Source organism: Canis aureus, chromosome 10 (genome assembly GCF_053574225.1).
Source record: "Canis aureus isolate CA01 chromosome 10, VMU_Caureus_v.1.0, whole genome shotgun sequence".
NCBI classification, from domain to species: domain Eukaryota; kingdom Metazoa; phylum Chordata; class Mammalia; order Carnivora; family Canidae; genus Canis; species Canis aureus.
In genome coordinates this window covers 44,380,032-44,403,313 of record NC_135620.1, presented here as the reverse complement: position 1 = coordinate 44,403,313, position 23,282 = coordinate 44,380,032, and the positions used below count along the sequence as shown (strand labels likewise).

At 36.4% G+C, this 23,282-nt stretch overlaps 1 long non-coding RNA gene across 3 annotated transcripts; it reads left to right on the top strand.

Moving 5' to 3' along the window:
• On the top strand, positions 1 to 21,692 carry LOC144322300 (uncharacterized). Of its 3 annotated transcripts, none has more exons than XR_013387892.1 (4): positions 1 to 663; positions 982 to 1,080; positions 19,875 to 20,107; positions 20,361 to 21,692. It is a non-coding gene; the product is annotated as an uncharacterized LOC144322300 (long non-coding RNA). The 3 variants fall into 3 exon arrangements; XR_013387893.1 differs by having other exon boundaries at positions 3 to 663; positions 21,142 to 21,692; XR_013387894.1 differs by lacking the exon at positions 19,875 to 20,107 and having other exon boundaries at positions 11 to 663; positions 21,142 to 21,692.
• The last annotated feature ends 1,590 nt before the right edge of the window (positions 21,693 to 23,282 follow it).

Genomic DNA, 23,282 nt, shown 5'->3' with positions numbered 1-23,282 from the left:
CTCTTGCGCCCGCCTTTCCGATTTGAGGATCCTCTGTCTCCTTAAGAGTCTGGATAAAATCGCTTCTCCATCATCTACTGAGATAGTCATGACCCGATGGTTTTCATACTTTTTTTTTTTTTTTATTTTGAACGCTGACTGCAGAAAAATGCCATAAGGAGGCGGGGAAAGAGGAAGGAGTGTAGGAGTGTGTGTGTGTGTGTGTGTGTGTGTGAGAGAGAGAGAGAGAGAGAGAGAGAGAGAGAGAGAAACCAACGTAGGGGGAGGGCAGGGGGCTTCCCTCTCCGGGAGGACAGAATGATACATACTGTCATTAACAGTTCTGACCCACCCAGACCCCACCCTTCGGTTGCATCCATCACACAGTCCTTACAAAGGGGCAGCGCTGTCACACGGCTTGCCCCGCTCCTGGGGCTCTCGGGCTGGCTTAATGAGGTGCACCCAGCCGGGACTATTGTGCAGCGCGAATGAGGCAGGAACGCGACGGCGGCGAGCCTAGCAGCTGCTCGCAGCAGCCCCGCAGCCGCCGCCAAACCCAGACCTCAAGTGGATGGATGCCTCTGGAAGTGTCTTCCTGAACGAACCCATCAGGCAGTGGAAGGCTGTGGCAGGGCTAGTGAACTTAGATGGGGCATTCCTCTCCTGCAGTTGAGCTGGCTGGAGGCAAGTGCAGTCACTCGGGTAATCGCTGGGGTGCTGGGAGCGGGGGGTGGTGGTGGTGGCGGTGGTGGTGGCGGTGGCGGCGACGGTGGTGGTGGTGGTGGTGGTGGTTTTCAGCCAGGGCTCAGTTCAAAGACGGCTCGGATCAATTTGCCCTCCAACCACTCAACTCTCCCCTTTACCTTTGTTTTGTTAGCTTGGCTTCTTCCACCCCCACCCTCTCCTTCGTGTGGTGTGAACCGTGCGTCTTGCTCAGAGGTTTGTGCATTTAAATGTAATTCTGATTGGTGAATGTTCTCTCCTTTTTGTTGTGATTACTAGAGATACTTTAGTCCTGCCTTCCCAGTTCCGCGCCCTGCACAAGCAGTTTTGAAAAATTAAGTGCAAAAAAGCATGACAAAGCACTATGAGGTTGCCGTGGTAAGTGAACTTTTAAACCAAAAGTTACCATTTATTCTCGTATGCTCGGTCTGTGGGTGGTTTGAAGGGGAATCCGCACACACAAAGGGCTAGGGGCAGGGAAGAGGGGGGCGGTGAAACAAATGAGACAGTAGTTGAAATTTTGTTTTTCTTTTGACTCTGGTCAGTAGACCTGTTCCGCATTTATCTGGTGGATACTCTTGGGATGGTAATGGGCTTGATGCATTTAAAGTGAGTGAGGGTTGGCAGTCTGCAGGGTGGAGGTGCAGGGGAGGGAGGCGAAGGGAACGAGGTTATTGTCTGGTTTCTAGAAGACCCGTGCAGCTCTGACTTCCTGAACTCAGCACAGTAGCCGGGTCATTCCTGACCCAAACCCTTGAGGAGAGGAACAGTGGGGTCACCCTCAGTGACCACCACTATCTCTGCGCCCTCACCTGCACTGCCAGACCTCCCACACTCCTCCTCACACTTCTCAGTAGCAACCTTAGAAGCCGTCATTCTTAGACAAATCCTAAACACCTGCAGATGAGAAAAGAATAAATTTGGAAAGTTGTGGTCTTAAAAACAGGCTTGAGGCCGGAGAAAGGAATTGCTTACCCTCCACTTCCCATTTCTCCCTTCTCTTCTAGCCCTCTCTCCTTTTAAGCTGAGGAATAGAGATTTATTTAAGGGTCCTTCCCCAGCCTCCTCTCCTAATCCCTTTTTCTTGTTTGTTTGTTTGTTTGTTTGTTTTTTTAAAGGTGTGTTCCAGAAAAGGATTTCTCAGTTTTGCCCCCTATCTCATTCACTTTCTGAGAATAGCTATCCAACTTAGTATTTGTGGTCTGCTTAACCATTTCAAGTTTGGGTAAAAGGTTCAGCCTTTCCTCTGGAAAATTCTAAATAGTTTGGCCAGCTCTGAATTAAACAAACAAACAAACATTAACAGTGCTCAGTAGTCTTAACTTTTTCTGTGTGTGAATCTGGTTGCCTTTTAATTTGTCAAGGGCTGTTGTCATGGAGATGGCTGGGATGTCCTATATTGGAATGGACCTGCACATTCTCTGGTGAGGCAAGGCCATCTAAGTTTTCTCCTTTGAAGGATGTAATGGAAACAAAAACGGCCCCTAAGAGGAATTGTATTCATGTTTTGTTGCAACCATTCTTAATTAACATTGTTTTTGGTAATTATGTGTGCAGGTATAATTGCATATGCTTAAATTTTTCAAGACCTATTCTAAAATATTTTTAAGTTATCATAAACTTCACCTGATCATAAAAAAACACAGAAAGTAACAACTGATTACATTGCCACAAGATTAATGAATTTTATTGGGAATACAGTTTAATGACTTATTTTAACAACTGACTTACTTTTGGTCTCTTCTCCAAAAAGTTGATGTAATTTACCAGTAACTGTAAAGGTAAAGCCACACTTTATGCAGTTGGCTTCTCAAATCAGTTGCTTTTGGTCTTGCTATTTGCAATCATCTTCTTTAAAACAGTTTTCTGCTTGACAGTTGAAATTCCAAATGGCTAAAGTAAACTACTAATCTGTTGGTAGAAGCAGAATCAATTCAGTGAAGCTTTGAAAAGAAATGTTAGAAGAATTTAAATTAAAATATAGTATTTTATATATTTCTGGTAGCAAGAGATTCAGTTAAGTTTGCCTTTTTTTTTTTTTTTTTTTTTTTTTGTACTGCTATTCTTGAACTACAGATAGTCGACCAACAATATTTTTAACTATAATTTACTTTGGTTCATTTTACTCATCTGTCATGCCTATTTAATTTTGTGATTAATCTTGATCTATACTGGTACTGCCTGGGTTATTTGTTGTTGATTTTAAGGAACATATTAAACTGCATTTATATGAGGACTACAGACAAAGTAAGAATTCACTACTACTGCTGTCCAGTTATTTGCAAGTAAATTTATGGCCTGTATATGTGCAAAGTTAAATTACTTGGATACTTGGGGAAAAACCCCTTTAATCAGAATTATTTTATAATACTCATAATTTCACCTAAGCCCTCAACTTTACTATAACTTTCTACCTACACATTGAAAATACTGTTTCACTTGAAGATGTTCATAAAAATTATTATTTAAAATAAGTTGGGTAATTGAAAGTCATCTAAGTGACAATAATACATATAGTTTAATATCTTATAAATGTACTTAAATTATTTATTGCTAATATTCCAGGCACTTTCCCTCACTAATACTACAATTCTGTGGCAATTTTAGATTTACTAAACTTTCTCATTATGAAAATTTCTTCATATCAGAAAGTAATACTATTATCATTTCTTTCCTCAATGTTCTAATTATATGTCATTAGCACATTAGAAATACAGTGGCCATGTTCTGATATTTTCCCTAAACCTCAGTCCATTAGAATAAATTTCACAAAAACAGGAAGCTTATAATATTCATAGGAACAAAATTCTAAGTGTTTTCAACTAAGCAATATTCTCATAGAAATATTTATCCCATAACATTTACTCACTTTATGTAAATAGGTATGATATATAAAGGAGCAAAATAGATGGGATATATGTGGGGAGTGCAGGTGGGTGGCAGCCAGGGTCATCCAATGTTACATTGCACTTTTTACCCCTTGTACCATATCTAGGACATGAAATGTTCTTGCAAGCAAACAAGCAAAAGAGGAAGAGCTGAAGTGATATTATGATTTTAACAATTCAAAAATAACCTTCATTTATTACTTCTAATTAGTAATGTATACCTTGTATCAAGTATGCAACCTGAAATAGCTAAGAAGTTAACCTTAGTAGTTAACATTTGTTGTCCACCTGCCTTGACCCAGCCATGAATCCACTCCTGTGTGAGTGCTTGACATATATTATTTCAGTTAATCATCAAAACACTCTAGGTGGAGGTTTTATTTTTTTTTATTTTTAATTAATTAATTAATTAATTTTTTTAGGTGGAGGTTTTATTATGCCTAGCAACTAACTAGAATAAGGTCAGACAGCTTCATAACCAGTTGAATCAAATCTATCATAACTTGGATCTAAAATCAAACAAAATGAAAATGTGTGATAATTTTCTAAATTTAAAAAGACCCTCCACGTAAAACCCACATGATCTCCACAAATTCCCAAGATAGGAATGATTACTCTTAATCTTGGCACTTTCTTTGATAAAACATTTTTGAAGAAATAAAACTTAGTGAAATATTCCTAATTATAATTCCCAAATTGGGTTTGGATATAATAGGCTAATTTGACTGGTTTTCTCTCTCTTGGGACAATAATTATGGAAAATTTATTGCATTCTCCATCCCACCCCAAAAACAAGCAAAAGGAGAGGAAGATTAAATCAATGATAATGACAGAAGTATTTTCAAATAAGTACCAAAGATGCCTACTAACTAAAAGGATAATCTAACTGCAAACTCAGTTTTCCTTACAAGGGGACTCAAAATCAAATAAGCAGAGTGTTTTTTTTTTTGTTATTATGTTACCAACTTAAATGCTATTTAATTTTTCATTTAAGGACTTTAAAATTTTGATTACAATAATATTTGCCTAAGTAATATTATATGATTTGATGAGTGGCAAATCATTTAATGACTTTTTGCCATACTATGTATTTTTTAAGTTAGCTTACCTTGATATACCTATAATCAATTAACTTACACTGCAATTATTTTCTGAATTTTTAAATTGCCCTCATTTAGTTAGAGACATATAGAAAGTGATATAGAAAATAGAATTTTCAAATGAAACCCCATTATATGATTCCTTTTTAAATATGAAAGATGATAGACTCTCATATATTAGAAAAAAGATTCCTTCCCTTTAAAAGGCTCTAATTGTGCTCTTCTTTTATTTATAAAATCTTTGAACTTGAGAGAATGAGACATAGATATCGAATCTGCAAAAATGGAGATATTAAGATTTTATGGAGGTAATCCATTCAAGTTCCCTTAAGTACCAATGAAAAAATGTTTAAGGACTTCATTTACATTCAACAGAAAACTGTTCGATTTTTCACTTTCACCTGAGAAGAAATGAAGGCACTCAGAATAACTCTGTCTGCATGTTATACGATAAATGGGCTCCTAAATTGTTTGGTGTAAACATTTTTTTTAATTGAATTACTTTTTCAAAATGCACAGAGCTCACCTGTTAAAAGAGCATTTGAATTTTATGCTCTTGTTGAGTGAAGAACTTTTTAGAAATTGATGTTTTGTGTCAGCTTTTTATAAAGTAAAATCATTCAGATCTATCATACTTATTTTTATTTTCTTTAAAGACTTTATTTTTAAGTAATCTCCAAACTCAACGTGGGGTGGGGCACAAACTCAAGACTGAGATCCAGAGAACATACCCTACTGCCTGAGCTATCCAGGTACCCATACGTAGATCTATCATGTTTAAACCTCAGTTACTATGAGAGTGCCAGTAGCTTTTTTAAAAGTCTTATAACTTTTGCCTTTTAAGGACCACGTTATAATCAAAGAGCTGTGGGGTTTAAGTGTTTAAGTCTTGCAGAATTCTTGCTGTTGGTCACACATAACTTGGCTCCACTTCACTCTGACCTTGGAGACCATGCCCTGACAGACCCTTGGATTTTCACTCTCCAAAAACTAATTCTAGTTACTTGGCTCATTTTCAATAAAATCCAATCTGTTATTATCATAGTTAATATTTGTATAACTTTCTATTCTTGATTTGAAATTTTACATTACATTTTAAGTACTAAAATCACAGAAATGACAATTTTCTTTCCCTTCAAATTTATCAAAGTGCACAGGTCTATATGTAAATAATAAGTGTAAATATACATATACAAAAAGCTATAGTTTTATTAGTAGGAAGCAAAAGAGAAAACTTATTAAAGCAGTTTTTCAGTTTTAAATTTATGGGATAATTAATGCCACAAAACTGAATTTTATCTAATGAAAAGTACATTAGTTATACTTATTATTAACTAAAAATCTAAGTTTTTAAGGATAGGCCTGTGGATCCTTATCTCCACTATTGCTTTCCCATAACTTCATACAAAATGGTAATTTCACTTGAAAAATTAGGAGATGTTTAAATCCCTGTGTTCAAATTAGGGAAAGAATGGAAGAACCTTATGATAATTCCTGCATAGGTTCTGGAATCCTTCGAGCTTTGCACCTCAATTTAATCCATTTAAATTCTTTTAAACATGAAATTGTTACATTTTTTGTTCAAAGTAAAGTTGTACGTTGTGGATTTTTCAAAGTCTCTCAGAGCGTGAGGGGTTTACAGGAAAGGGTAAAATAATACAAACTAGATACTATCACACCTGACAGACATTGGCAGAGGTTGAGAAGACAGTTCTAATGTTAGGGTTTTTTTTTTTAATAGACATATACAGTTAATGAAATCTGAGGTCATTACCGTTTAGAACTGAGAATTCAGCTTTTTTGAGTGTTTCCAATAAAAATAATTAACCACAGTACAGATTATAAATATTTAATAAAATATTAAAAAGTTACCACTGTCCTTTAAGGATAATGAGAGTGAGAAGATTGCTATAGAAATCTAAACTTCTGAATTTCTAATTTATTAGTGCTTAATTTATCACCATTAAATTTGATATTTTTTTTTATAAATTTTTATTTATTTATGATAGTCACACACAGATAGAGAGGGAGAGGCAGAGACACAGGCAGAGGGAGAAGCAGGCTCCATGCACCGGGAGCCCGACGTGGGATTCGATCCCAGGTCTCCAGGATCGCGCCCTGGGCCAAAGGCAGGTGCCAAACCGCTGCGCCACCCAGGGATCCCTAAATTTGATATTATGACAGAGATGGTATTTAATATGTTTAGTTCTTATCATAGACACCATAACATTTTGGTGTATCTTAGAATACAAATTAATGGCACATATATTACTCAACAAACATGATCGTGAGCTTACTACATTTTAGGCACAGGGCTGGAGCCGGGAAATACCCTACTGGGAAAGATGCGTTTGCTATCGAGCATTGCACAGTCAGTGCAGGAGACAGACATGTCAACAAATGGTTATAATGGAGTGAGATCATTGCTATCTGAGCTATGTACAAAGTGCTTTTAGGAGCATAGAGGACACTATCACCAGTTTGCCTGCAGTTGGCTTTAGTGAGGGTATTCAGGAAGTGTTTCTCAGTGGCAGTGAAGTTTTACACACTTTTTTTTATTTAAAAAAAAAGTAACAGTAGACCTTCAGATAATATAAAGAAAGATGCAGTATATATTTTTCTAGTTTTTACATTTTGATATGTACTTAAGATGAGGGAGAGCAAGTTTTCTGTGATGCTGAATTTTTTAAGATTCATTAGTGTAATTTCTCAGATACACTGCCTTTGACAAATGTGCACAGCCAGGCAAGCCTTTAATATATTGATTATGTTAGTGTTTTGTTGCTAGTAGCATAATGGATAAAGCACAGGCTCCATTTTTATTCTTCTATCCTCTACCAAAGGGGGGGGGGGAGAAGTATATTGCAAACCGTGAAAGGCACACAAAAGCAAAAGTAATTAAATAACATAAATGGTGAGGGAGATTGCCTGTGATCTGGGCTAGAATTAGAAAAGGAGGTGTAAGAAAGAGCTTATTTGAGAGGAAAGGATATGAAAATGTTTTAAAATAGAAAAAAAGAGTTCTGCTTTGTAACAATAGGGCATCAACTTAAGTGATTTCACTTTCCTTTGTGTTGCTTTCACATTTACAACAGAGGAGGGAAGTACTATTAATCTGAAATTTTCTTTACTTAGGATTAAGTTTCATCATTGATCAGACTGAAACCACCCTATTTTTCTTTCTTAAACTCCCAATTGCATGAAAAATCTTCACTTCAGAGTGATTAGTACTTCATGTGAATATCATTATGCATTTTGCTTTCTGATGTCTTGACAATGCAGTTTATCCCATTCTCACTGGGATTCTCTCCTGGCAACAATTTTTTTGTTTCCTTGTGTTCATTTTTAGGAAAATCCTCTCAACATTGTTATATGTATTATTTTATAGGAAGGAAGCATGTAAAATACTCTTGAACTCATTTTACTTGTGAGTTTGAATAGCATTCAGATTAGAATGATTTCCCCAGAATTTTATAGGCTTGCCCAATCCAGCTGTATATTTTATATGCTAATGTAAATTCTATTTTTGTTCCCCTTGGGGGTTTAAGTGATTATAATTGTTGCTCTTCAAAAGCCAAACAGATGATGATTGCTGCTTCAGGAGTATACCAAAAGAAACTGGCTTTCATTAAACCTGCTCATCCACTTCATAATTATCTCCATTTTATCTAGCTAAGAAGCAGGAAAAAATGGCAAGTACAGTTCATTGAAGCCAGTTCAGTTATTTAAACATCGCTTTATTGAACTAGCAGGAGGTGTAAAGTAGGGGGAATGTTTTCATTCTAACACTGATATGTAGCCAGTGGCCCAACTCAAGAGTTAGTTGAGCATCAAATGCCAGAGGCCACAGGGAATGAGAGGGGAGATATTTTGAGCCATTCTGAGAAGAGTCCTCTAGTGGATACAATAAATAGTACTGCAGTGACAGCTAGGCTGAAATATTCTTTTTGCTTGTTCTTCCTGGAAGTTAAAAATGAAGTTAACTATGTAGTGCTCTATTAAGAAAGACTCAGAAATGCATCCTAAGTGAAAGAGCAATTTCCTATATAATGTAAAATAAGGGGGGAGGCGCAGATATTGATAAATTCCAAAAACCAAATCCTGAGACTGACCTCCTAAGTCCTTCAGAGAATCCTTATGGTCACATAGGCCTTGTGATCTCTGATCATGGGTCAGAAAGCAAATTCTTATGAAGGCTGATTTTCCTCAACAGATAGAATATCTGCCCATTCAGGTGACACAAGGCTCTGAGTTGTCTGTTTTCTACTCCTAGGGGATGTGTGGAGGGGTGGCTTTGGAATTGGCTTGTATTGGAACATGTTCCTGACCACATACCTTGCTGGCTGTCCTGAGAGCACAGTGAGGATCCTTGAACTGTTACCCAGGGGAATAAAAAAGTATCCAGAGTCACCAGCTGTTTAAGCTTCCAGCTGTGAGAAAGCAGTTCTCTGCTGGTTAAATGAAAAAATTCTGAAAGAGCTCTCTTTAAAATTTCAAAGAGCCATGTTTTAGAAACCAATTGTCTAAGGCTAGACTTAGATGAAACATTATATTCATAAACAAGGAAAATGGAAGGTTTTATTTTTATTTTTACAGATTTTCATTTTCATGTTTCATAATAGTTCAGCAAGTTTCAGGCAATTTCACTTTTTGAAGTGTTAACATAGAATTGTTATTTTACAACCTGATTTTGAAACTTTTGTGGAATTATATTGAAAAGGGGGGAAAAAGTTTATTTAATAAGAAAAAGGAAATATGTTCCTGAAAGGCTTTTGGATAATTTGCTGGAAAGTTCTATACATTAAAAAATAGTTATTTTTCCTCTCAATTCTTATGCCACAACAATAAAAAATTTTCCAGTTTTCATATATGTAATTTTATTTTGGCTTCACAATAACCTCATAAAGTAAGAAGAGTAAATAATATAATTTCATTTTATATATAAGAAACAGAGATTCATAGTTTTAAAACTGGAATCTGGGGTATACCAACTCTTTGATCAATATTTCAACACCTTGATCTACCAATAGCTTGCCAATGCATGATGTTGGAATTACATCTAGACTTTAAGGGTCCTTTCTAAACCCCAGGGGTCAGGCTAAAAGTGTTCCCAGAGAATGAGGATTTTCCCAATATTAGGTCACCTATACAATTTACATTCTTTGATTCAGGGAGAATCTAATGTATCAATCTAGTGTATCAATGGCATACGCTCTAAATTAAAAACTATCTGGTAGTGTGACAGTGTTAGAATTTTCTTGGATTCTTGTGTAGAGATATTCCAGGGTTTAAATAACTCCGATTTCCTACCAACAAGGCCTATAAAAGCCTTAAGCCTGGGAATATACCAGCTGTACTTTGAGCGGCCCTAAGCAAAAATGGGGAAAACTCTGGTTTTCTCACCTCCCCATCACCTTCTCCTGATACCTCTAAGACCTGGCCATCCTTTGTTTCCTTAGGGTTGTGCTGTCCCTTTACTCATATTGTTAAAACCCAAGGTCTACTAGGACAATATCTCTTTCCCTTCCAAGGTGACAGGTTGTAAATCTAATAAATTATTCCCCACTAATGGGAAGATGTTAAAGAGAGTCCTTTTTTCCCCCCGGTTAATATTTGAAAGTCACTCCCAGGGAAATGTCCTCATTTTTGTTAAACAATCATGGTGAATAACTTGTCGGGTGGTCATGTCGGGCCAATATAAATATTTTTCTGGTAGCTGCTTTTCTTAACCATGCAGTGTTCCTTGATCTCTATCACTGAGGAGACTGCTTACTTATCTTGAAATAGGACAGTTAGAAATGAACTAACTCAATAGGAAAATAGAACTGAAAAAATCCCCTGCCTCATCTGTCTATGCTTATTAAATAGAAGTAAAAGCTACAAGCTTTAGTAAATCAAATCTTTTAAAAGTCTGCCAGTTAAATCTCTTTCAGCATAACACAAAAGCACAAGTTTGGCAATTATTCTCATTAATATGCTCAACAGAGGGGCACCTGGGTGCCTCAGGTGAGGTCTGCCTTTGGCTCAGGGTGGGATCCCCTAGTCCTGGGATGAGTCCTGCATCGGGCTCCCCACACGGAGCCTGCTTCTCCCTCTGCCTAGGTCTCTGCCTCTCTCTCTGCGTCTCTCATGAATAAATAAATAAAATCTTTTTTTTTTTTTAAACTGCTCAACAGAGATCCACACTTAAATAGTTTAAGCCATACTTTAACTCCAAGTTACCTGAGCAATTGAAAAGTCAGTACTGTTTTTTTGTTTTAAATCAATCAGAATCATCCGTGGAGGTTTTTATAAACACATACGCTGAGACCTCACCTCAAAATTACTGAGCAGATGTCCTAGGATACAGACCAGGCATCTGTACTTTAAAAGAAAAAAACCTACCGAGTAGGTTGAGGCTTCAAGTCACAGCTATGTGTGAGAATCCAGACTTTCCTCTCACCGGTTCTAATGGTCACTGAAGATACACTCTGTGCCAGGCATTCTCGTAAGACCTTGACAAGTATTTTTTCACTTAGTGCTTACAATAACCCTAAGATGTGGCTCTTATTCTTATAGTACTCATTTTACCAAGAGAAATCGGAGGGTTGGAGAGGTCAGGGAATGGGCCCAAAGTCATATACCAAGGAATATGGGAGAGGCAGAACCAGAATCCACAACTGCTTGAATACTGTGAGCGGCTGCAATCCTGAGAAAGCCTCTTAAATATACAGATTGAAAATGCATGGCTGTATTTTATAGCTGTAATTTCCAACCTAGAAGCTCCCATTTTGCTGCTTTGATTATCCTAAGATTATCCAGAGTGTACAGGGATTGTTTCATTTTATGGCCTTAAAAGATAGCTACTATATTCATGTGAGAGGAGCCATGGTCTAATAGTTAAAAGATTCTTTAAAATTATAGGTAAAATGTTTTGCTTTCTCTGTATAAAAGTTACAGATGACTTTCTATTTTAGGTCTTAATTCAGAAACTCAGGAGCCGCTATAAATTACCTTTTAATTTCATGGCTAAAAAATATTCAGAAATGACACAGTGTTAGAAGAGCATACTTTTTCCTTCCAGGTTAATTTCTTATTAAAAAATATTTTAAAATACATAAAATCATTGCTGAGAAATGCAGTTTCCAGTGTGGAATATGCAATTTTAGGATTTGTTCTTTCTGATTTGGGGCTGACACCATTATTTAGAATAGTGATGACTCATGTCTAGGACTGAAATCTGTTTTTCATGGGTTTATACATTTTCCCCTTGAATTGCACCAAAAATGGTTTTTTAATTGGCTTTAACTCATGCCCAATAAATTGGACGAAAATTGATTGCCGCAGTCATGTTTGGTTTAAAATTATTCAAGACTGCGCCACGAGTCAAATGAGTGCATGATCGAGGGCAGCGGCGCTTATGTCCTCTGTTTGTGACAAATAATGTTTTTTCAAAATGGTCATAATTCATATCTAAAAGTTAATATGTGTTTACAACTTATAAAGCTTAAAAAACAGTAGCAGAGCCACATTAAAAACTTCATGTTGAAAAATAAATTTCTCTTATTTTGATATTATTTCTTAATATCTTCTTTTCCAAGTCTACCAAGACTACAAGTTTGGTCATTATATTCCTTTAAAATCAAATAATTCTGCATGGAGTTCTTGTTAGATTCTTGGTCATAACATTAGAATATTTTTAAATAGCAAATTAAATAAGTGAGAGTGTTCAGACTGTACCATCCTATAGAGTTGAGACCATGAGCCAGTTTCCCACTTTCTGCAGAGTGATTTTAAAGACAAATATTAAACAATAGAAAATTGAATTAACTCAGGTGACTGTTTAGGGCATTGAAATAGCAATTCACTAAATGGTACCTGTCAGGAAGCCAGTTTTTGTTCAATCTCATTATAATTATTTACTGTGTTATGGTTTTCATTTATTTATATGCTATAGAAATATAAGCAAATCACTTTAAGGGCTTTGCTGGTTGAGAATAAAGGTGCATTTTATGAGATTCTCTAGCAACTGCAGGAAAGGGCATAATAGGGAAAAAGAAATGATTAATTAAATGAAAAGAACATCCCTTGGCCATAATACAGATAGGCATTAAATGAAGGAAATAGTTGATATTGAGTATAGTGAATATTAGGCAATTCTAAATGGGCAGGGGAGTTATTATCTTACATTCTTAGAAACTGGTAATTTCTGAAATTTTCATCAGTTTGCTCTATTATAAATGTATTTTTCATATGGATTAAATCTCAAGATTTGTTTTTGTAAGTGAATAATATTTTGTTTGGAAACTCCAGGGCTATTCATCTGTCCTCTCTACAAATGTAAGTTGTTTTTTAAGAGGTCTCTGGTCCTCAACATTCAGTATCTACCAGCAGCTTCCACCTTGCTGACTATAGGGCTGAAACAAGCTCTTAGCCATAGTTTTTCATGTGTTTTTTGACCCCAAACACAAAACTACCTGTTTTTCAGATTTATAAAAAAGAAAGCATGCCACTCTTTAATATTCTAGTGACTATTCTTTATGGGATGTTGAATACTCTCAATATTTCATGGAAATCTTTATATATCATTGAATTACCAAATATATACCGTCCTTTCCATGGCTTATCACTATTTACTATGGTTGTGGAGTAGACTTCTGAAAATTAAAATTTACAAAAACCAAATAATGAAAATTTCCTCATAACCTAGTATGACTGATAGCTAGGACCCCCTAGGACATTGTATATTATGTTTAATCAAAATCCTATTGTATTTGACCTGAATCGTTTTATTTTATATTTTTTAAAGATTTTATTTATTTATTCATGAGAGACACAGAGAGAGAGAGAGAGGCAGAGGCTCCATGCAGGGAGCCCAAGGTGGGACTGGATCCCGGGTCTCCAGGATCAGGCCCTGGGCTGAAGGTGGTGCTAAACCGCAGAGCCACCCAGGCTGCCCTGACCTGAATCATTTTAAAGAAGGAAACTATTTAAGTATCATTTTTATCTCTCTTCCATTTGTGAGCAACAGATGGTATTTAAAGACTTGAGTATGATTATTTCCATTTTAAAAAATAGTTTTGTCTATGTTAATTGTAATCTCTATTTTCCCTATACTCTTGTTCTCTTGTGTTATGTCCTCTTTAATTTCTGCTATATATTTTTTCTTTTTTTTTTTTAAGATTTTATTTATTTATTCATGAGAGACACAGAGAAAGAAAGAGGCAGAGACACAGGCAGAGGGATAAGCAGGCCTCATGCAAGGAGCCTGATGTGGGACTCGATCCCAGGCCCTGGGCCAAAGGCGGCACTAAGCTGCTGAGCCACCTGGGAGGCCCTTTTTTTTTAATCTATTTCTTTAGAATTACTGGATTTTACACCCAGAACATACTGCAGAGGTCATCTGATATGTAGTGGTTAAAGACTTAGGCCATACAAATGAACTACTTGGGGTCAAATCACACCTCTCTCAGTTTCTAGTTGTGTGATCATGGGCAAATTACTCAACTTCTTCAGTCTCCTCATCCTTAAAATGATAGGATTATTGTGAGATTAAATGATTCAATGCATATAGAACATTAGAATGCTGTCTGGGATATAGTACATATTCAATACTTGTTACCCATTATTATTTTTTATTAATCCAGTCTTCTGGGAATCATGAGATTTAGTCAGAATAACTTGCTTATAGGGAATCAGCTAGTTAGTGGAAGAAAGAACACTCAGACTCACATCTCCTTTCTCCAAGCCTAGGACTCTCAGCTCGGTGCATCCTTCCTAGCGATGTTTTTAAAGGCCCCTCTTGGGCACAGAGGTGTCTTAGAGGCATCCACATCTAATCAGGGTACAGGCTCTGGTTCCTGATTTCTCACCCTCATAGCTGCCTTGGGCTTTTTGGATCAAATATATTATTTATTCAGAACCCTATCACTTTCCCAGGGCCTTCTATATAAGTATTTTGGCTGTCAAAACATTTTCATTATTATCAGTGAACCCTTCTATACCTATTAGTCTTTGCCTATCTCTATTTATTCTCTGACCTTACCACCTCATTCCAAGGAGTCTTAGTAGGTTTTTGTTTTGTTTTTTAACTTTTTAGCTTCTTAACCCTCCTTATTTATGTCTTGATTCTGATTCGTATGCCTTTGAGTCTCTCGTGCTTGGCATGTCCAAAATTTACACTTATCGATAGATATATTCTGTAGCTAGTAGTTTATGTCAGTATCACTTCTTGGCCTTTTGGCCAAGATCAAGTACATTAGTTTTATGTCAGTTATTTTCCTCTGCTGGCTTTCAAAGCCTCTATGACGTGTCTCTGGAATACCGAACCAACCTATCTTTGCTCTCCAGCCAACTTTCTCCTCTACAGTCAGCCTGGCCTCCTCTACCAAAGTCTTGCAGTTTTTCCCTCTGAATCTCATTTCATTTGCTCCAAACATACCCACATGCGCACACATTGCACACAACCCAATAAAGGAGATTTATAGAAAGATCTTTTGAAACTAGGGACTAAAGCACTACAACATATATTTATATTTTCCTCTTTTATAACACCTTATAAAGTGGCTCAGATCTTCATATCCTTTTGATATGGCTCATATGGAAACATACCTTTCTTTTAGCATTCATTTCATGTCTAGGAAATACTAGTATTCTAGAAAACATCAGTGCTGTATGAGTTAAATAATGAGAGCACTGACATAAAAGAAAGGCCTTTCTTTGTGTTGTCTGCACAAGAAATCTAGAAATATCAGCAAAAGAAAAAAAGAAATTTCACAGTAAATTATGTCAAAATAATTCAAGGAAATGTCTATTTGTTACTCAAACAGCTTAAACAGTCTGTAACACCGTTCATCTACGTTACATCTTCCAACTCATGTTTACAAACACTGACATTTCAAACAACCATATTGTCTAATTTTTCATACTAGAATGACAGTGACCAAAGGAACAGAACATCATTTTTATTACAATAGTATTCTCTGTATTCCCTTAAGATGCACATACATATGCTCAGTCAGAGAAATAGATTTCCCATTTAGCGACATCAACATGAAGGATTAAAAGGGGTTGGTGTGATGGCAGTAAAGAGCATCTCTGACTGTTCTGTGTGTACGTATGTTTCTTCTTGGTGCTAATTGCACTTCCTCAAAGAAGTCTTGCAGTCACATGACTGGACTTTGTGTGATTCAATCTCAACAAATTGAAAGGTACATTCAGGGCACAGAGAGATGCTCATTGAAGTTGAGAATAAAAATACTATTGGTCTTTCATTGTCATCTATGAACTTAGACATCAAAAAGTTTAAGATTCATCTTTTTATTGGGCTACAGAGTTTTGTTTCCTTCCATTCTGCTTATTCAATGGAAGTCCACATCCATAGCTGTATCTCTATCAATCCGTGGCAATGTTAGTCCAGGAGAAAACAGCAAGAGTATAAACCATAAGCAAATTTTAGTATTCTTTTGATATTATATGTTTTATAATGTCAAGTGGACGTTATTTCTTCATTTTGTTTCATTCAAAAGACAATTATGAAAAGCATAGCCTCTTGTGCCCTTTATACACTTTACTTCTACCTTCTTTTGGATATGTATTTGATAGATTTATCAAGCACAGACAACCTAAGAAATAGAAAACTAGAGCAGGGAGTACTGTTAGCCTATGTAAATGGAATAAATATAATAGCCTATAAAAATGTGGAGAGCCTGGGGAAAGGCCAGTGATAAGGAGATTGAAACTGATTTCTTCCAAGGCCATAAATGACTAGTAACTTTTAAATTCTTGCCTTAGAGATAACACAGAATGGTAAATAAGATTGGATAATACATGCATATATATATATAATAAAATAAAATAATAAAAGTAATAAAAATATCTCTTGGCATAAAATAAAAATATTTTAATTTGATTAGACTGATTATATATATTTCATTCAACTGATTTCAGTGAGTAATTATAACATACTTAATGCCACACACTAACATTTTGAGTCTAACTAAAGTGCAGTGGTTATAATTAATGCCAAAGAGAGTAACACTGTAGAAAGACAACATTCAGGAAAGCTGCTCTTTATTCTTATTAATCTTAAAAATGTAACCCATATTCCTAATGCCTCTGTTATGCTCCTGAAAATGAGAAAAAAATTTATGTCCTTCCTTACCTTCTGGGTTACAATGATAAATATGTAAAAGTGCATTGAGCTTTTTGTGATAAAAGGTACTATAAAAATCTAAGGTGTTTTTATTATATCAATCAAATGGGATTTCAGACTAAGTTCCTTTTTGAAGACCCACAACTTTTCATGGGCAAATCATGAAATGGTACTGGGAAATGTATTGAAGCCTCATCAGAGGGCAGGCAGAAGATTTTACACCTTTTGAGGTCTTTTAAACTTAGTTACAATTAGGAATGGGAAAAGATATTTATCATAGGATAGATCGGTTGGGATAGTAATGAGAGCAAATGACTATACTTCAGAGACCGTATGTAAAGGCAGGAACTCTGATCCTTGCTTCATCAGATAAGTGTGCTAAGTCACCATTTATGTTTCCTTCATCGTAGTTACTGTGTATCCCTTGTTTCCTCTTTTCAGAGAAGTTTAAATATTTTACACTCATGGTTACATTTCAACTCACAGTCATCCTACATTAAGCATTATTATCAACGTTGTATAGATCAGTAAATCAAGGCTTAGAAGAGATTGAGTAACTTGTCCAAGGCCCCACAGTGATGGAGTCGGGTTCAAATCAGGATGTGCCTGAAGTGCAAACCCAAACTCTCCACAATTGCACAATTGTGGCTCTTGCTAGAGTAACATTACAATTTCTACTTAAAGGACTAATTTTTGACAAGCTATACTATTAAAAACTTGTGAAGAGATATTGTACAAATAGAGGCACTCAAAAGATGCTTAAATCAAACTGAAACAGGTCTTTTGTCAAAGATCAGGAATAAATACTTGGGAACTGATTATGTATTGGTCATTTGACTGTCACCTGAAGATAAATATTATATGTATAAGGACGCTATTAGTTGTCTGATTTATTTCTTTGGGAATAGATCTATAATCAGTTTTAAACAAAAATATCACAAAATTTAGATATTTCTAAAGCATCTGATATTTTTGCCTTTATTCATCATAGAATATTTTCCTTAAAATCTATTATCCCATTTCCCACAGAGAAGAGTTAATGGGGAATCCTCTTAAAAATAAAATTGGCATTTTTGGATTTTTAAATTATTTTTCATCATTCATAGTACCATATATATCATTCACGACAAATATTAGACAAGAGTGGTTTTTATAATTCATGCTAAAACATTGTTCAATAGTGTACTTTTCTTTTTACAATTATCTTTTAGTTTTGAAACATTATAATGTACATTTATAAAATATCTTTCTCTCACATTTCAGACTTAGAGTACATCTTTTAGCCCTTATGTAAATTCCCATCTTTAAAAAGTCCTATCTTCCCAAAGAATAGTTTAAGCTGTCCATTGTATGCATTTTTTAAAATTAAGAAAAACAAAAATAAACATAGCTTAAGAGACTCATAAAGCTGGCAGTTCAAACTTAGAGTATTTGTAACTAGCAGAAAAATATCTTACTGTCTGATTATTTGAAGATAATAGTGCTTGAAAGGCTGGAATTTAAAAGAATATTTAAAATTCTTATACAGCGGCCATTTTTTTAAACCAATATAACATTATGGAAAATAGTGATATGGAAGGGAAAAGTTAGCTTGCATAAACAAAAATTTTTGTCTCATGAAATAATCCATACATCACTCGTTCATCTATACACTTGAATTAAAAGAAAAACCCCACCTGTTTTCTGATTTAGAAGATATGAAAGATTTTTGCATGAAGAATCAAAAAGAAATGTGTTTGAGATTCTCTGACTTGTATTTATTTGCTCATCTCCCTGTGAGTAATCAGATAAGTGCAAAGTTTAAAATAGTTTTTAAATGTACCGAAATAGTTTAATAAGTACTGAAATGGTATACTAGCACCTTAAATTTTTTTTCACCACCTTTCCTGACAAATTCATTTTTAATTATTCCACATCCCTCTGTGATTTAAGTAGCCTTAATAGTATCAATTAAGTGTACTCTGACATTGATCAAAGTTTTGGGGTTAAAGGAAAAACTGATGGATTTTCTAAAGCTGCATTAACTATGTGTTATCATCAGAATGTCTCTTTTAAAAATATTGCTAAAACTTAAGATATAAATGCTGTTGTGAAAAATGAAATGTATCCTGTCATGCACTCTCCTAAATGCACACTAGTGAATTTACATCTACTCAATGACAGAACAAGGTACAGTGCAAAGTCATTACTCAATCAAGGCAGCAAGGACACTGATTATTCTGGTCATTATACATTTTAAACTTTTGTGAAATATTTAAATAATGCTTTAGAATTTCATGCCTCCTATCCATAAAAGCAGATATAGGAGTGTAGGTATAAAGTATGCTGTAAGAACCATGTGGTGTCAAAATACACACATGGGATTTTTTTTGTTTTTTTTCGTTTCCTGAATTACCCCTTGGTAATTATCTGGGTAAAGGAGGTGAAATATAACTCTTCTTCCTATAAGTAGCTAAGCTGATTCTCTTCCTGTAGTCAGTAATTTCTTAGGGTAGTCTAAAAATCACCCTGGAATCTCTCCAGTGCCACTATCACATCAACAAAAAGGTCAAGTTAACCTCAGTTTATGGTAACTCCTCTGTATCCAGTTGATCTGCTTTTCTCATAATAAAAGGAAAACTGTAGATTGCATTTAGAATCAATTTCTAATAGTGTAGCCAGAGAACTTCCTTTGCCCTCTGTTCTGATAAAGACAGAATTCTCTTTTCTATCAGATTGCTTTAAATTGTTCCTTACTTTTTATTTCACCAAACTTCCCACAACTTTATACTTTTCAGATTGTTTATGCATGGCAGCTATAGCAAGCGATCATGATCAAGATCCTGTGTCCCTTTGCCAGTCCTCCTCAGCTTCTCCTTCCCAGATAATTTTTAAAACCGGTGGGCTTTTGCTCTCACGGCTACTCCCCACTCCCCATTAAAAAATTAAACAATATCCCATTCCAAGCGCCCCCTCTCTGCCTGCCGCAAGCATTTTAATGACAGTTTACTTTAGCGGTCTATCAGCAGACTGCTGCCTCTGCCACCTGAATTTCAATTTCTTAATTTACAGCTCAGATAAAACAGAATGGAGCAGGATCCGGGCTGCTCTCTACATTGGGTTGGTCTTATCAAGCGTGAAGTTTGGCGCATTGCAAACCTATTCAAGTGATTATCTGTTGAGGACCTCTCGAGCCATCTCCATCTCTGCAGCGGGCTGATAAGACAGCTGTTTCTCTAGCCGCCGTGTCTCCCCGGGCCTCAGTCTTCTTCTGATACAAACTCCGCCTTTGTCACCGTGCCCCGGTGCGGTCACTTGCTCTATGGGGCAAGGGTTTGATCTGAACACACGTGGGGGGAAAGTGCGAGTGCGTGAGAGAGCAGAGGAGGGAGGAATGAGGAGGGGGTGGGTAGCGTGTGTGTGTGGGGGGGGGGGGGGAGTCGGGGAGGGAAAGAGGGTTAGAGACCGGAGGGAGGTGGGGGGCAGGGCTGCGTACCGAGAGCAGTTGATGGCTCTGATTGACTGGTCGCTCAGCCCGGCTTTATTATTTCAAATTAGACGTGCATCGCACACAAGTGGAAACATAAATCTTCAATATAAGAAAGAGCCTCGGAGCATCGGAAGCAGAAAAACCGTTTCTTCCCAGGTCCCGGTAAAGGGGCCGCCAAAAGACTGATTACCACCAGCTGAGACAGATGGTTTCCTTTAACTTTGGAAACTGCTATTTTTAATTACTTGTATTAATTTTGCATGAGATGTATCGGCTCCAGGAGGAAGCTTAGAGAAAGCTGTGACCATCCCTGAAAGAAACGGACACAAAGCTCTGATTTGCCTTTTCTCACCTCCAGTTTTTCTTACCTCACCCTTGCCTGGTCGCCTAGACCTCCCTTTGCATGCTCAGCAAAGACATGAGTTTATCCTGCTAAAAGTTGCTACTGTGTAAAAAGAGGAGAGGAAAATAAATCTGAGGACATTTGTGGGAAGCTTTACATAAATGATCGTCGATACGAAGCTGCAAATATATTTTCTGAGACACTCCGGGGCACGTGCAACAGATCAGTCTGAATCTGAGTATCTGCAGTCAAATCACCTAAAGGAGAATGAACTTCATACAAATTTTGCTCAGAAAAAAAAAAAAAAAAAAGCGGGGGGGGGGCAGGGGGAGAACACTCTAAACTGGTCTCAAAAGATTTACCGCGACACTAGATTACATTTTTAAAATTTTAAACATTTAAATAAACAATTCACATATTTTTAAGTGTGAGCAGTAACCTAAGGTTTTAGGGGAATTCTCCCTGTATCTGCTCTTTACAGTTGGGTTTTTGTTTTTCTCGCACAGGAGTTTCAAGACAAAATGTAAAGAGAAAATGAAGGATGTTTGTGATCTTGCTCACTGCCGCTTCTGGCACTCTCCCGGATGGAAAGTGTTTGCAACATAAAGGGTCCTTTGCAAAATAGTCTAAGAGGTCCCTTATCTTCGGATAAAAGACTTTACCCCTTTGCCAGTAGGTGGATGGAGCCGAGGAAGAACTGGGGGTGGGGGGTGGGGGCGAGGGGGGAACGGGAAAAGCGTTTTCTGTTGCGATTCCCGCTGGGAATTTTGAGGATTAAGAACTCTGGAGTAGGTTTTGCAGACTTTCCGATGACTACCTGGATTTGCATTTATTTTGCAAGAATACTTTGATGAAAGGCAGGCTCACCAGGGCAAGGGTGTGTGGGAAGGGAGAAGCTCGGTGGAGGGTGCGCCCAGAGTTCGGGGCTCTAACCCTCTTGACGGTTTGTCACCAAGGCCGAGTCCTCGCAAAAGCCAGCCTAATTCAAAATAAACGTGTTTCTGTGAAGTAGGACAGCCTCTTCCTTAAAGTCTGTGGAATAAAACGTTCCCAAGAATTGCAGTTTCCGTGTCTTACTTAGAGACAAAACTACTAGGCTTTGCAAACCTTTTATTCTGGATCTGCTTGTCTCTGTCCATGGTGCTAATTCCTGCCTCATTCTCTTGCTCGGTTGCCCGCTCTAAACGCAACGTTGGTGTCAATTTTCTCAACTTTTTTTTTTTTTTTTCCGTTTTTTACACTGTAGAAGGAAAGTTGACATTCTCCTTTAAGAAGAACAAATAAAAGAGTAATCATCAAGCTATATAATATATATATTTTTCACGCAGGCATCAAACTGTCACATTTCCAACATTTTGAACAACAGACCCCACCCCCACCCAAAGTGCCCAACAAACTGGTACAGAATATTTTTATCCTTCTGAGAGAGTAATGTTTGGATTATCACCCTAAGCTACACATTGTAAACTCACCTAAATGGCTTAACTGCTTTATTTGCTTAAAAAAAAAAAAAAAGTCACAATAGTGCTTTGCAGCATCCTTTATCATAAAATGCTAAAATCACACCCCCCTCTACTACTGTAAGGGAATTCTTTATCCTAAAAGATATTACAATAGCTTATGAGTATTCCTATGAATGAGTGCTCCTTTATAAACTTTAGCAAAATAATCTATTGAATTCATTACTTTTTCAGTTTTGAGAACTATCTTTTTGCAACTTTCTCCATATTAAACTTTTTCTCTAAACTTTTAGTGATTGACCCCCCCAAATCTATCTATTCTCTGCTGCAGTTTGAAATAATGCCAAGGACTTTGAAAATAGAGCTAAGATGACAATCATAACTCAGATGTAAAATGCTTTTCTAAGGCAAGTTCAGATGCCGTGGATAATTCTTTACCTAACTATGGATGAAGAGCGGTTGGTTAATGTGGAGTATGATGTTTACACGCAGTCTTTATTAACTACAAGATAGAATAAGTATTTCAGGCCATGAGAACATGAATTTCAAAGTGAAATCTACATCCAGACATCACTTATTTTAAATGGGTTGTATTCAGTTTTTAGTTTTAAAAGTTGGAAAAATACATGTTACTTGTGTATGTATCCATTTAAGTGTTTTAAAATTTAAAAGCATTTGTTTTATTGAGGAAGGAAACTAATAAGATATTAAAAATATCTTAAATGAACTCAATTTTTCCTACGTAGAAAAAAACAACACGTTGAGGATGACAACATTTTGAAAAAACATTTGCTCCTCTGCCCTGGCTAAAGGAAGCATATATACCCAATCCACAGAATTTAGCATTTTGCATTTGAATGGAGAACTTTACTATTTTCCAAGAAATTTCTTTAACTACATAACACACAGGCTAGATTTTCATCACTCCACACCACACCCAGCTTTACTTATCCACCTTCCCCCTTTTGTAAAATATACCGCTGTAATCTGCAGATTCTTGTGGAGACAAACACACATCAAACAATAAAACAGAGCATTAGTTTCCACCCAGTTAGAAGACACTTCTGTAGTTGTAAGTTAATGGTAAAGATTTCCTACAGAGTGTTGAGAATACACATGAATACATGCAACTAATCCAATATTAAGAGCATGCTAACAAGAAGAAAAGACAACTCATAAATAAGTCT